Source organism: Mustela nivalis, assembly GCF_964662115.1.
Source record: "Mustela nivalis genome assembly, chromosome: 20".
Taxonomy (NCBI): Eukaryota; Metazoa; Chordata; class Mammalia; order Carnivora; family Mustelidae; genus Mustela; species Mustela nivalis.
In genome coordinates, this window is record NC_139039.1 from 18662704 (window position 1) to 18676058 (window position 13355).

The 13355-nt window shown below is 42.3% G+C and overlaps 1 protein-coding gene across 1 annotated transcript in view; it reads left to right on the forward strand.

Annotated features, from left to right (window-relative positions):
• Window positions 1–617: 617 nt before the first annotated feature.
• Window positions 618–13355, forward strand: part of MTUS1 (microtubule associated scaffold protein 1) — a 162302-nt gene continuing 149564 nt past the window's right edge. Inside the window, 1 exon segment of the mRNA XM_082715602.1 lies at window positions 618–954. The gene's annotated coding sequence lies outside the window, so the exon portion shown is untranslated.

Consider the following 13355-nt stretch of genomic DNA (forward strand, 5'->3'; position numbering starts at 1 on the left):
CGGTCACTCAGAAGAGACAATCAGTGCTGGTTCCTAGCAAACCTCCGCCCTGATAAGTCTGCAACCGCCCGACTCCCTACCCCCACTCCCGGCCCGCCCTCGCTGCAATGCCCCACGGCTTGCTGGAAGCCTGAGGGCTCGCAGGGATAACAGGGGGCAAAAGCCGCAGTCGGCGGAACTTCAATCGCCCTCGGGGACCTGCGTGGTTCGGGGACGCGCGGTTCCTCCAGGTGCGCTGGCAGCCGCCTCTGGGCGCCGCGTTGCACGTGGCAACAGGTGCAGCGCAGTCCTGGGCTGACGCCCCGGGCCTGGGGCGCGTCCGCATTTAGCCTGGGAACGTGCGGGGCTTCGGGATCCGGACGCGGGAGCGCCAGCGAAAGGAGTGAACGGGGCTGGTCGAAGCCGCCAATCTGCCGAGCAGAGCGGAGCGGAGCGGAGCGCGGCGGGAGTCTCCGGGGCCTCGGTTCCGAGGTACAGCCACGCGTGTCTTCCCGGTTTCTCCGGGCGCACCCCCCCCCCCCCCTTGAACGCCGCCTGCCCTTTGTCTCCAGCAGCTAGGTGCAGGCTGGGGCAGCTTGGAAGGGGTGGCAGCGGGCGAGCAGGGTAGAGGCGGCAGAGCTTTTCTATTTACAAGTTTCCCGAACTCCCCGCCTTTGCTCCACCCCCAGCGGCTCGAGAGGCGGGGAGGCTGGGGCGCCCCGGACTCCGGGTTCCCGCCTGGCAGCTGCCGCCGCCGCTGGCGTGCAGGGGTGGGGTGAGGGACGAGCCGGGTGTCCCCAGGTGCAGACGTTGCCCGCCGGGCACTGATTGCACCGCGGGTCTCCGTAAGGGGGGCCCGAAGCGCCTCCGCCCGGGATCCGGAGGGCGCCGGGGCTCTCAGTCCCGGTTTCCCCTACTCTGCGTCTTGGCTCCCGGGAAAAGGAGGAGGAGGAGAGGGAGGAGGAGGAGCTGCGGGTAAGTGCGGAGTTGAGAAGATTGCCGCTGCCCAGCCTGCCCGCGGTGGAGATCTCGGGGTGTGGGAGGGGGGCGCGAGAGGTGGATAGGACAACGTGAATGCGACCGTCATAGGGTGACGGAACTAGTTTTTTTGTGTGTGTGGGGGGCGGGTATTCTAGGGGCTTGGGTGCCAACGTTGGGGGAGAAGTGGGGCGACGACCCCACTGGAGCGGAGGCTGCGGAGATCGGGTCTCACGTGGGGTTCGCGCAGCTGGTGCGGCGGGGACCGATGCGGATCGCAGTAGCTGTCACCTTGAAAGTGACCGAAGGGGTTTACCGTAGACCCAGACGGACAGGCGTATGCTTGCGGCCGGAAGCCGCCCACCAGATACTTGACCCGCCAGGGCCCCGCTGTCCCAGCCTTCTCCGGTTGCGGTTCGCTTGGGCCCATTCTCAGCATAAGCAGTCGGGGCTGAAATGTGGCATTAATGAGGTTGCTGCAATTCCCAAGGTCTTCTCGTCCCGAGCCTTACTACTTCCTGCGGCTTACTTGTGCTTTCCTAGCTCTCTAGAAAAATCCACTCCTAAGGAGAAGTCACCTGATGGACTACTACTCTACAGTAATTAAGGGACTTATTATCTTAACTTTTTCTCTTCTTTTCTTTCTCAAGATGTACTCTTGGCAGATAACCAAATGGTTTGTTGACTCTGACTTAGCATAATTTATTTTGGAGTGAGAATGGAGAGATTAAATCATTCAGCTTTCATAAAGTTTCACCTACTCTGTTAACTGCTGTTGACTATGTAGCAGTTTGTGTGCTGGGAAAGGAAATCCAGTGTGTTTAACTCTGTCTTAGGCAAAACGCAGGGAATGACAGGGTTCCTGTTTTGCCAGGTGATGGGATTTCAATCATCAGCACACTAAATCCTTAGCCCTGGGGGTGGAGGGTGGGGTGCAGGTGTTAGGAATAGGGGGAAGTTGGGCAGGTGCTCCAGAGGAAGGGGAGTAAAAAGGAAATGAGTCGCTGCTGCTTGGGAAAACTATGACCTCCTTTAGGAGTCTAGATACACCCCGATAGCAGTGTGTGGTTAACCCGAAGAGAAACTGGAGTTTGGAAATGCAATACAGTAGACCAGCTTTTTTCTTTTCCAGGGTTAATTAGGGCAGGAAATGATGGGCAATTTAAATTGAACCAATGATGCCTTATTTGAGTAGTGCTTTGTCATGTGTAAGATGCTCTGATTTTTTTTTCTTCAATACAGTAGTCCATAGGGAAAGTTATTTTAAAAAAATGATTAGAACTCTTTATCCTTAAAAAAAAAAAAAAAAACAAACCCCAGTGGAATTGAGTTTAAAATAATATATATTATTTACTTGTGCTAACTTTTCCCTCTCTTAAAAATCAGCATTATGGAGAAAATAGTGCTTGCAGAAGACCTGCACCTTTTAATTATATATAAATAATACATGGTTACACTTTTGGATTATTTCATAGCATTATAAAATCCTAGCTAGATTTCTTTCTTGGTATGTCAGTTATTAGATGGAAGTGTTTAGAAAGCGTGTCAGGTAATAGCCCTCCTTGGTTGGCCTTGTTCCATGTATGCTGGCTGTATAAAAATGGGTAGACTCAGAAAAAGTAGGAATTAAACAATTCCACCACCCAAATAAAATCAGTGTTTTCTGCATGCTGGTTAATAGATAAATAGATGTATGTTTTTTTACTTCTCTAGTTTATACAGCTATACTGTTGCATGCCTATATATATATATATATATATATATATATATATATATATTTTTTTTTTTTTTTTTTTTTTTTTTTTCCTGCTTAACCAAGAGGGAAGAGTTTGCAGGTCATTACAGTTCTCCAAGAGTCTTATTTTAGTGGCTACATACTAATACATTATATAAAGGTAACAAATTATTTATAAGCTAAACTTTTATGTATAATTACTATTAAATATATACTGTTGCAACAAATATCCCTTATAAAACTTTGTCTACAGGGCCTACTTAGGATGGAGTCCTTGAAATACAGTTTTTGGCTCAGAGATCTCTTGATACAGATGGACCATTTGCTTTCCAAAAAAATGTTTTACCCAAGTATGATCCCACCAACACTCTGAGAGTATCTGTGTTATGGTATTTTTGTTAGTATGGGGACTCATTTCTAAAAGGAAAATGAACTCTTCCAGCTTTATAAGGAAACAGTGCTTTCTTGATACCTAAATTTCCAGTTCTTTAATTACAAATCATGCATACCGAAAAATTTTAGTTATTTTTCATTTTTATTGCCTTTTTTTATGAATGTAGTACCATTTTATTTCTACTGGGATATTAGTATTTTCCAATTTATTAGAACTTTTATGGATTGATAATAAACTTTTGCCTTTCGTATTGCAGACTTTTGGCTTTATAAAGATGTCTTGGCCTTATAAAGACAATACCATGAGTTTATAGTGGTTTTGACTTAGCCGTGTTCTATACTTTCATGTAGTCAAGTCCGCTGACTTTCTCAAAAACAAAAGTAACACTTCTGAATCATAGCTTAAGAACTTGGTGACAGTGGCAAACTTTTAAAAGAATCGACCCCCCCCCCGCCCATTCTGAGTACCATTCCTTTAAAATCCATTAGAACAACCTCCATGTCCTAGAGTAGAGACCATTGCAAACCAGATTGGGTTTGTTGATAAGATATAGTTGTATATAAAAAATATATATATATACATATATACTCACACACACACATACATATACATATATACACTATATATGCTATATACAACTGGGAACAACATTCTTCAAAGTCAGAGCAAAGTTTTAGATCCCAGGGAATAAAAATGTTTCAGATCTGTTCTGTGATTCTGTAAATATGTGATTAGGCTCATTATACCTTTATTTTTATTTATTTGTAGTAGTAGTGTTTTGCCAGATTGTATGATCATTATTACAGTTCATACTGAATTGTTGATAAGTCCTTTTTTGATATCTAGACAGATGTATATGTGGTTTAAAATTTTTCGCAGATTTCCAACCCTATTGGCAGATGAAATTGAAGAGGTGGAGGACAAAAGCGTAACTTGAGTTATCTTTCCGTACTATGGAAGACTTTTTAAAGGCCTTGCCTAGTGCCCACAAGTAAGCCACCAGACTATACATGAGCCCCAAGGGTAAGGCTGGGGTATGTTGTGTGTGTTTTAGGGCATGTAAAAATGAGCCCAAACTTCCTCTGGTGAAAGGTAACTCCCCTGCTTACTTGGTAGGGACCTGGGCAGTGGCGGCTGTGGTCTTTGGAGAGGTGAGGAGTGACTGAGAATGAGTGAGGCCATGCTCCAGGGAAAGGATTAGGTCATAGGGGGTATGGCTTCACCAACCTGAATTTTTTTTTTTCAGAAAGGCCTGCTTTAACCAGGGTTTCCCATACACAACTTCAGAAAATCAGTTATAACCAGTAACTGAGATCGACTGGCAACTACTACTTCTAATGATGTATTTTTCTAAATCAAGTTTATACAGGATTGTTCTGATGATCTTTTTTTTTTTTTTTAAAGAAGTGACTGCAATATTATTTGAAATCAGAACTTGTTATTCTTCCATGTGGGCATTTATCCATGATATTAATGCATGATTTTATCTTACTCACTTGGCTCAAGATGAAAAAGCCTTTTCTATTTTGGGGTTGACCGATTTGGGGGCTAATCTTTACTATGTAGATAGATACAATAAAACTTCATTTTTCATACACTATAAGGTATTTTGCAATTTGTGATTGCCCTGATGTTTACACAATCAAGGAAAAGAAGGTTTGCTCAACAAAGAGAGAATACTAAACAAGGTCGAATCTTGAGGTGTTAGGTAAATAGCTTTCAAGCACTTCAGAATTCCATTTTCACATATACATGTTTGATTCCAAAACCACTTTAGGCATTCATTAAAGCTGGTAGGTTTTCCATAGTCTGCAGTGCAAGCCCAATATTGAAGAGAAAATGTTTAAAGGCAAACTATATTTACGTCTTGCTAATAGGCTTATGTCTAAGCTTATGAGTGTTCTGTGTACATATTACTTGCATGAGTAAAGGTAAAAATTCCACATCTTACCATTATTCTTACATGGAAGTTTTATTTCATTTTGAAGTTATAAAACTAAATAGGTTTAAAGTTTCTTAATTTCTTTTGAGGAGACAGGTTTACTTTTAGTTGGGTTGACTCCATTCTTTTTTGAGCGTGAAAGCAGATCACGTGCAGATTGTAAGTTTCTCAAACTAGCTGCAAAGGGCAAAGCGGTTGCCAGGAAATTACTTCCAGTTTGTGTTAATTTTGCCTGAAATCGTACTTAGTTATGCTAAGTGGGAGGGTGGACCTGGCCAGCTTCCCACACTGTTGACACCGCAAAAGAAAGTTCAGACTGGGAAGAAAACAGACTGTGAAGACCCCAGGGTTAGGGGTAAGATGCCATGAAAAGAGGGGTTTAAAGCCATCAAGGTCTTTATTTTCACTCTTAAAAGAGTGAGTTTAAGAATTTAAAACTTAAAATTTTTAAATTTTCTGTGAAAGCTCACTGGATTGTGATTCAAGGCAGGGTTCTGGAATTCCTACTTGTTGGTGAGGGAGTCAGAAGGTTTGGAGAAATGGGTTAAAAAGGGTGAATTTTTCTACTTGCAAGAAAAATGCACTTGTTTTATTAGCTCTTCAATCTGGACTCTGTGTATAATGCAGTCATTTATGCAGAGTGTATAGTTATGATTATGTTTACATGTTAAATGGTAAATAAAAGGCATGAAGGAGAATCTTTGCTATTCGAAGCTGAAGTTTGGTAAGCTTCAGAGCATGAATTGAGTACTTCCTATGGGCCAAACATCACAAGGTCGAAGGGCACAGATGTAGAAAAAAAATTTGGCTCCAGTTTTCAGAAGAGTCAGCAGAAAACTCCCCAAAGTGTGGTTTTGGAAATGGTAGTGTTGAGGGTTCTAGAAATATCCTTCCCAGATTATGAACATTGTGCCATATGTTGGAAATTCCACCTGCCACCTTGACCAAAGTTTGGTAAAGCTAAGCCTGTTGTGACATTTTTGGTTATCTAAAGACTCTTCGTCCTTAATCAGGGATCCTGATTATCCTCAGAATTGTCTCGAAGCAGGATACCTAGCACTGTGGTCTAATTTCACTTATTTGCTCCGCATAATCTTCTTACTGACCTCTTGCAATAGGTTTTTCTTAAAACTTGTAAGCGTCTCGAGGATAGGGTCCAAACCTTACGTTGGGTACATTTGTACTTTTATAATTATTTGTGCCAGATGGGGCCTGGAATAAATCCTCTGAGCACTAATGGCATGGGAGTTTGAAATTCTTTCCTCTGTCAGTCACAGCTACTAGAAGGTCTTTGAAGCCAGAGACCATAATTTACTGCTTGCTTTTCTAGACTCTCTGTCCTGGCCCTCCCACTTTCCCCTCACTCTCTGTGGTAGCCTCAGCCAGCAGAGAGAGAGAGGCCTGTGCCCTTCTGCAAGCCAGGGCTGTCATGCATTAGGGTAACCTGGAGCTGGAAGGTATGAGGTTCCTATTCCTCCGAAGTTATAATTCTGTTTTATTATGAAGTGCCATTCTCCGAACATCTGGCAAACCCATGTGCAAATACTTGTACAGAATTAATTCCACTTGTGCTAAGTGACTACATTCTCCATTGGTGCAGACAGTCACCAACTGACAATTTCACTTAGAGACTTGGGCTGTTTCTTGTTTAGAGAAATATGTAATTATGTTTTAAAAAGTAATTTGGGTGAATTTTTGGTCTGGGGTTGATTTCTCTCTTTGCATGTAAGAAGATTTGTTTCCGAGTAGTCTTGCATTTCTGTAAAACTTTCTGATGGGCCATAAGACTTGCTGGCTATTGAATTTGATTCTATACTCTTAAGAGTTGACTTTTTATTTAAGGCTTAAAAACTGCTGATAGTGCTTTATAGAGAAACTAATGGCAACTATGCAAAGGAATTTACTAGTACATTTTTCTTCCAGTATAAGAGGAGTCGGTGTATCAATAAAATGTGGGTGGAGATAGGAAAAATCCTGCATTTCTCTTTTCATAAAGAACTTTAAATGATTTTATATTGCAGGTGCGACTGTTAAGTTACAGAATGGTTATATTGTGTTAGGCTGAATACTTAACATTTGAAACCTTATACGTACATAATCAAATGAAAGTCATTTTCTCCTTAAATGGTCTAAGTACAGACTCCAAGGCAGGATAATGCCCCTCTCCCTGTTTTCATTAAGATTGGAATAATACAAGTGGTATTTCAACATTAAGCTAGTTTTGCTCTCCCTGATGTCCAGTTTGAAATCTTGGAGACATACTTTGTTAATAGAAATGGAAAAAAATGTTACTGGTAGCCAGTACGTGTGGTACCAGAATATAATGGGGAATGCAAAGACTTCAAAATATGACCAAGCTGGGCTTATGTCTGAGATCATCTGTGTTAGCTGCATGGTTTCAGTAAGTTACTTTCTTCCTTCTGCACCCCTGTCCCCTCACTGGGACGTGGGGAAATACCTGTTGCTTGGGCTTATTACACCACAGTGCCAAACATATGGCACCTCTTGTGATTGACAGCTGGGAAATTGCATTTCATTTCCTCAACTGACCTTTGAGAAGGTAGTAGCGGGGGCCTGCTGGTGATCTCTGCTGAGAATTAGATTCTAGGCACAGGAGCCCGATTTCTTTTCTTGCTTAAAAAGAATTGGTTTTTACCAATTAACCGTTGAGAATATTTATTCTCAGATTCTAGCGTTATTACTTCTTGGTTTTCTGTGGTTCTAGTTTAGGGAGTTGCTGATATTTTGATGTATTTGAGCTATGTTTTTTTTTTTTTAAATAATCAATATAGAGATAAATAATCTAGAATTGCCTCTCATACACATACAAATAAGATTAAAATAATAACTGTATGTTTTTGGATAATACCTTATAAGCAGGACATAAGGACCTTTCTGTTCAGTTTGGACACCAACCTATGAAGTAAAGGTCTATCTTATACAGGAGGACATTGACTGGAACTATGTGGATAAGTGTTTTGTATTACAACGAGTAAGTTCTAGAACCAGGACTAGGACCTGGGTCTTCTCTCCTGGTCTGTCCCACACTCCTGGTAGGATACTGATACTTGACTACTCCTCATGTCATAAAGAGTAATCACTATTACTAGGATTTTCCTCATACTGGTGCTGAAGTAGGATCAAAAGCAGGACTGGTTTGGGTATATAACATTTCAGATGACGTTGCTTGGAATTATGGCTTGTTATTTTTCCATCATCTAACTGCAGAACGTAAAACAGAATGTTAAATCCTGTAAGCCACTAAGATGAGCGGCACAAACGGAATATTGATAGTTACAGAAATTTCTGTGACATTTTACAGGTTTAACACTGTTTCAGAGAGCACGAAATAAGATTCTAACAGACCTCTGAATCATTTGATGGTTCAATAGTACATTGTAAAATGTACCCATTTTACAGGTAGCACCCGAGGTCATGCATGTTGAACAGGGTCTAATACTTGCACATTTTTCTATAGAAATACTGAATCCTATTTCCTTATTTTAAGCTACATGGAGGCAGGTAATTCTTGAGCAGATGGAGTTAATCCCAGGTAGAAATTTAACTCGGAGGTGAGGCCCGGTGTCTCAGAACGGGGAAGAGAATGTCCCATAAAACCACAGTTACACCCCGAGTATCAGTCCTGCTTTCTTAGCCCTAAAGGTCAACAGTTCTGTATTACCAAAATGACTTCTAAGGAATGCATGGCGTTAGGACTTGACAAGCAGGCCATTTTAGGGAGTTGGTGTTTTCTTCTTTGTGCAGCCTCTAGGAGTTAGGTCTGTACATACACTGACCTTCTGTGAGAGAACTCTTAGTTGCCAGTGGAAAGCCTAACACAGGTAATCATTTTCCAAGTAAAAGGTACAGGAAGTGGCTGTTTAATAAAGGTTGGGAGATACGGTGTGAGGTGCCAACTTGCGTAACCACACACACACACACACACACACACACACACACACACACTGACTTTTTCAACTGGTCTTGGCAGGATTCAGATGGAAAATTATTTCCTTTTCGCCAAGTGGACTTTGAGAAGATAGGGCAATCTGAATGATTCTAAACAAGGAGCCTCTCCTGGGCATTTAACCCTTTCAGGGAGACAAGTCCTTGTAGCTTGAAACTATGCCCCATGTAGCCAGTCTAGCCCCATTTCCCTCCAACAACCTGTGCTAGCTTTTGGGTAATTCCGTTACCCAGCTGTGTATAATTTAGAAACAAAAGAAGGCAGAGTCTTCACGTCAAGTTATTTCTTCAGCCAGACTGTACAACCCCTGACAATGTCTTTGATAGACATTGTGTGCAAATGGTGGTATGGTTTTAGTTCCTTACTATGAGAGGAACCGTCCTCTCTCTCTGGGCTTAGTGTTTTCTGGAACTTAGTCTTACTGTTTTTTTGACTCTTCTACTTCTTACCCATTCTCCTGAAAAGGCTTAATTTATGATGGAATAATTCCTATCAACAAGATGATATAATCTTGAAAAGAATTTAATTTTGTTCACCTCTTTCTCAGGAGTACCTAGACTATGCTTTTAGTAAGCTGCTTTAAAAAAGTGTTGACAAATGCTGACCTCGACTAAGAGCTCCTAATTCAGATTTTCTGAGGTCTCTTGATGTGAGACTGTAGGTACCTGGTATGTTGTCCTAAACTCATTTTCAAAGTGATTTTTTTAGGTCTGGTGCTATAGTGCCTTTACAGGGTCATGGATAGAGACCTACTCCTGTAGGAGGGTCTAGGTGAGTGTACACAGGAGCTAACAGTAAAACATAAAACTCTGCAAGTCAGATTGGATGTCCACAAGATCAGATTAGAATGGTAGTTGGTGCTGTCAACATGTAAGATTTTCACTATTGTAGGAAGGGTTAGTTGGAAAGTAGATTATAGAACAAGAACCAGGAAATCTTTATTTTTTATTTTATTTTTTTTAAAGATTTTATTTATTTATTGGACAGACAGAGATCACAAGCAGGCAGAGAGGCAGGCCGAGAGAGAGAGAGAGAGAGAGAGAGAGAGAGAGAGAGAGAGAGAGGAGGAAGCAGGCTCCCTGCTGAGCAGAGAGCCCGATGCGGGGCTCGATCCCAGGGTCCTGGGATCATGACCTGAGCCGAAGGCAGCAGCTCAACCACTGAGCCACCCAGGCGCCCCCCCCAGGAAATCTTTAGATGCTAAAATGAGTTAATAGATGTGTTAGGGAATATACATTCACTGTATATATACTGTATATATACTATTCACTGGCCACATGATATATGAAAACAAATTGTTTTTAAAGATCTTATTTATTTGGCAGAGAGCACAAGCAGGGGGAGCGGTAAGCAGAGGGAGAGGGAGAAGCAGGCTCCTCACTGGGTAGGGAACACATTGTGGGGCTCGATCTCAGGACCCTGAGACCATGACCTGAGCAAAAGGCAGACACTTAACTGACTGAGCCACCTGGGTGGCTTCACATTTTTTTAACTGATACAAAATTAAGTACCGTGCAGTGCACCTAGGTTAAGTGTATGAATATGAATCTTGACAAATGTTCTCCATCTGTGCAACTGTCGAGCTCGAGAACATGTCCATCACCCCTGAAAGTTGCTTTGACTCAACGAGTTGCTAAGTTCTGGTCCTAATGTGAGGATAATAATAAAGCTTGTTTCACAAGGTTGTTGACAGTGTAACAGTAGCAACTGACAATGGTGTGTGTTAGAAAGCTTCCAAAAATTTCATTTAACTTTAAAACAACCCTAAGAAATGGATTGTTTATTGTTGCTTCAGTTTTTACAGAGGAGGAAAATGAGGCCAAAATGACTTTTGACTTGTCCAAGCCAGGGAGGTAGCCCAGAAGCTGAGTCAAGGAGGGAGGTCTCCATGAGTAATGTGTGCCCTCCACACGTAAGCAGTTCTGCAGAGCTAGGTCTGTGGCAGCAAATGCTGGTCAACCTTATTAGCTGTGGGAAGGAAGGGGGAAAGACGCGGAGGGTACACATTTGAGCTGGGTTTTAATATCCATTGTTACTTATTAACTATGTTTCTTGGGCATATGGGCAAGATCCTCAACTTCGGAGAAGATTTATAAAAGGGGAAGAGGCATAGGAAGTCATCATGGGACCTGTCTATGCTATGGGGCTGTCACCTGGGAGACAACTGTGAGAACATTCTGGGGACTTGGAAGTGCTGTGTGCTGGCATCCTTATCTCTGTCTGTGGAAGAGGTCGCTGCCTGCTTCCCCCTCCTGGCCTCGCATACTTCTGGGGACTGTGGGTGGACAAGGAGGGATTGACGATGTGTCAGAGAGACAGTCCCCACTTGATAGTCTCGATGGGCCAAACACTGTGTTTACACAGCATTTTCTCTCACAGGTCACTGACATTCAAAGCCTTAGATTTTCCAGCTATTATGTCAGCGAACCTCCACAATATTCTAAAGGTCCTTACGGACAAAATTAAAACCCAACTTTCTTGTGTTGTTCCTTTAGATCTCTGGAGGGAAATGTTGCTGGTTGACAGGATCCGAAAGGCTAACTCAGCTGCCTGTTCCTCATCCTCAGTCCAAGCTCCCTCTTCTTCAGGGAGCTCCACTCGGTCACTCTCTCCAGGGCCACACCAGTGGAGTCCTCGCTCCGGGTTCCCTTAGGCTGCATTGCATCTCTGCTTTTGCAGTTTTTATAATTACTTACTTGTATTTTCTTGTCTTAACTATTTTTAGAGATTTTATTTGTTTGACAGAGTGCTAGAGAGCACAAGGAGGCAGAGCTATATAGGCAGAGGGAGAGGGAAAAGCAGGCTCTCCGCCGAGCAGGGAGCCCGATGTGGGGCTCAATCCCAGGACCCTGGGATCATGACCCGAGTCTAAGGCAGCTGCTTAACCGACTGAACCACCCAGGCTCCCTCTGGTCTTAACTATTGGCTCTTTGAAGGCTCCTTAATCACAGGGACTGTCTTCACCATTGTGTCCCTAGCAGAGCAGCTGGCATGTCGTAGACAAGTTATCAATATTTGTTGAATGAATGGAAGTTCTTGTAGTAAAAGGTCACTTCAAAGCAGGGATACAGAAACGGGCAGGGTGGTGTATGAAGTATGCGACCTCCCACTTTGCTTCTCTGGGACTAATCTAGTATTGTAGGGGATTCCTCCTTTTGTAGCTAATTGGAGGTTCTGAATATTAAAAATAATAAGAGGAATTATCTCTGCTTGAAAGTCTTTATTATTAAGGGAATAATGGTAAGAAAATTGGTAAAGTTTAGATCGCTAACTGTAACATCTTGCATTTATGTGGTGGTGGGAATAGAATTTTTCTAAACTGTAAATGGGAATTAAGTTAAATCACACTCACATTTTAGGTGTAAAAGTTAGAAAGTCATCATCCCAAAGGAGAGATGTTATTTTAATGTCTGATTAAAATACTTTATATAAGGGTCAGAATCATTTAGAGAAAGCATGAGTAGATCCTGAAACTCTTAACTTAAATAAAAAAAAAAAAATTGGACTGTTGAATTTCAAAAATATTATTTGAGTGAATGTGGATAAAACATTTTCCTCCTGCTTCAAAGTTCAAATCCTCTTGCATCAGTCTCTACCCTTAAACTCTGGGCCAGCTGTTCATGCTGTTAGGGCCCACCCATCGTGCAAATGGGAGCTGAGGTCTTGGCTTTGGTCACTTTGAGATTTCTTGGCCAGAACCAAGCCACAGATTACCATTAAGTATAGGAGTCCTCCTTTTGCTGAAAAATTTTTTTTTTTTTAAGATTTTGTTTATTTGACAGACAGAGATCGCAAGTAGGCAGAGAATCGGGCAGGAAGAGGGGGAAGCAGGCTCCCTGCTGAGCAGAGAGTCCGATGTGGGATTTGATCCCAGGACCCTGGGATCATGATCTGAGCTGAAGGCAGAGGCTTTAACCCACTGAGCCACCCAGGCGCCTCTGAGTTATTTCTTTTAAGGATTTATTGCTGAGGGTAGTTAATTCTAAGTATGGGTTTTGATTTACTTTGATATGCCACTGATATGAAAGGCTGTTGGAGTCAGTCTGTGATATAATTGGTAATCAGACCTGGACCCTTTTCATGAAGCTAAAGATTTTTGCATTGAATATATTAGTCTTAGAAATAGAAAGCCAAACAAAGTCCAATTTGTGAATTTCCATTTTTTTTTTCTGTAGCACAACAATTTGTATATTCAATCTCCTTAAAAAAAATTACACCATCTATTCCTCCAAGTCTATTGAGGACAGATTCTCTTCAGATCCCATAGGCTTCCTCTTCCTACACTCCCCTCTGAGAAATACAAAAAAAGTAGCTAATTTTGGAACAGTGAGATTCTGTTCTGCTTATGAGGGTAAGGGAG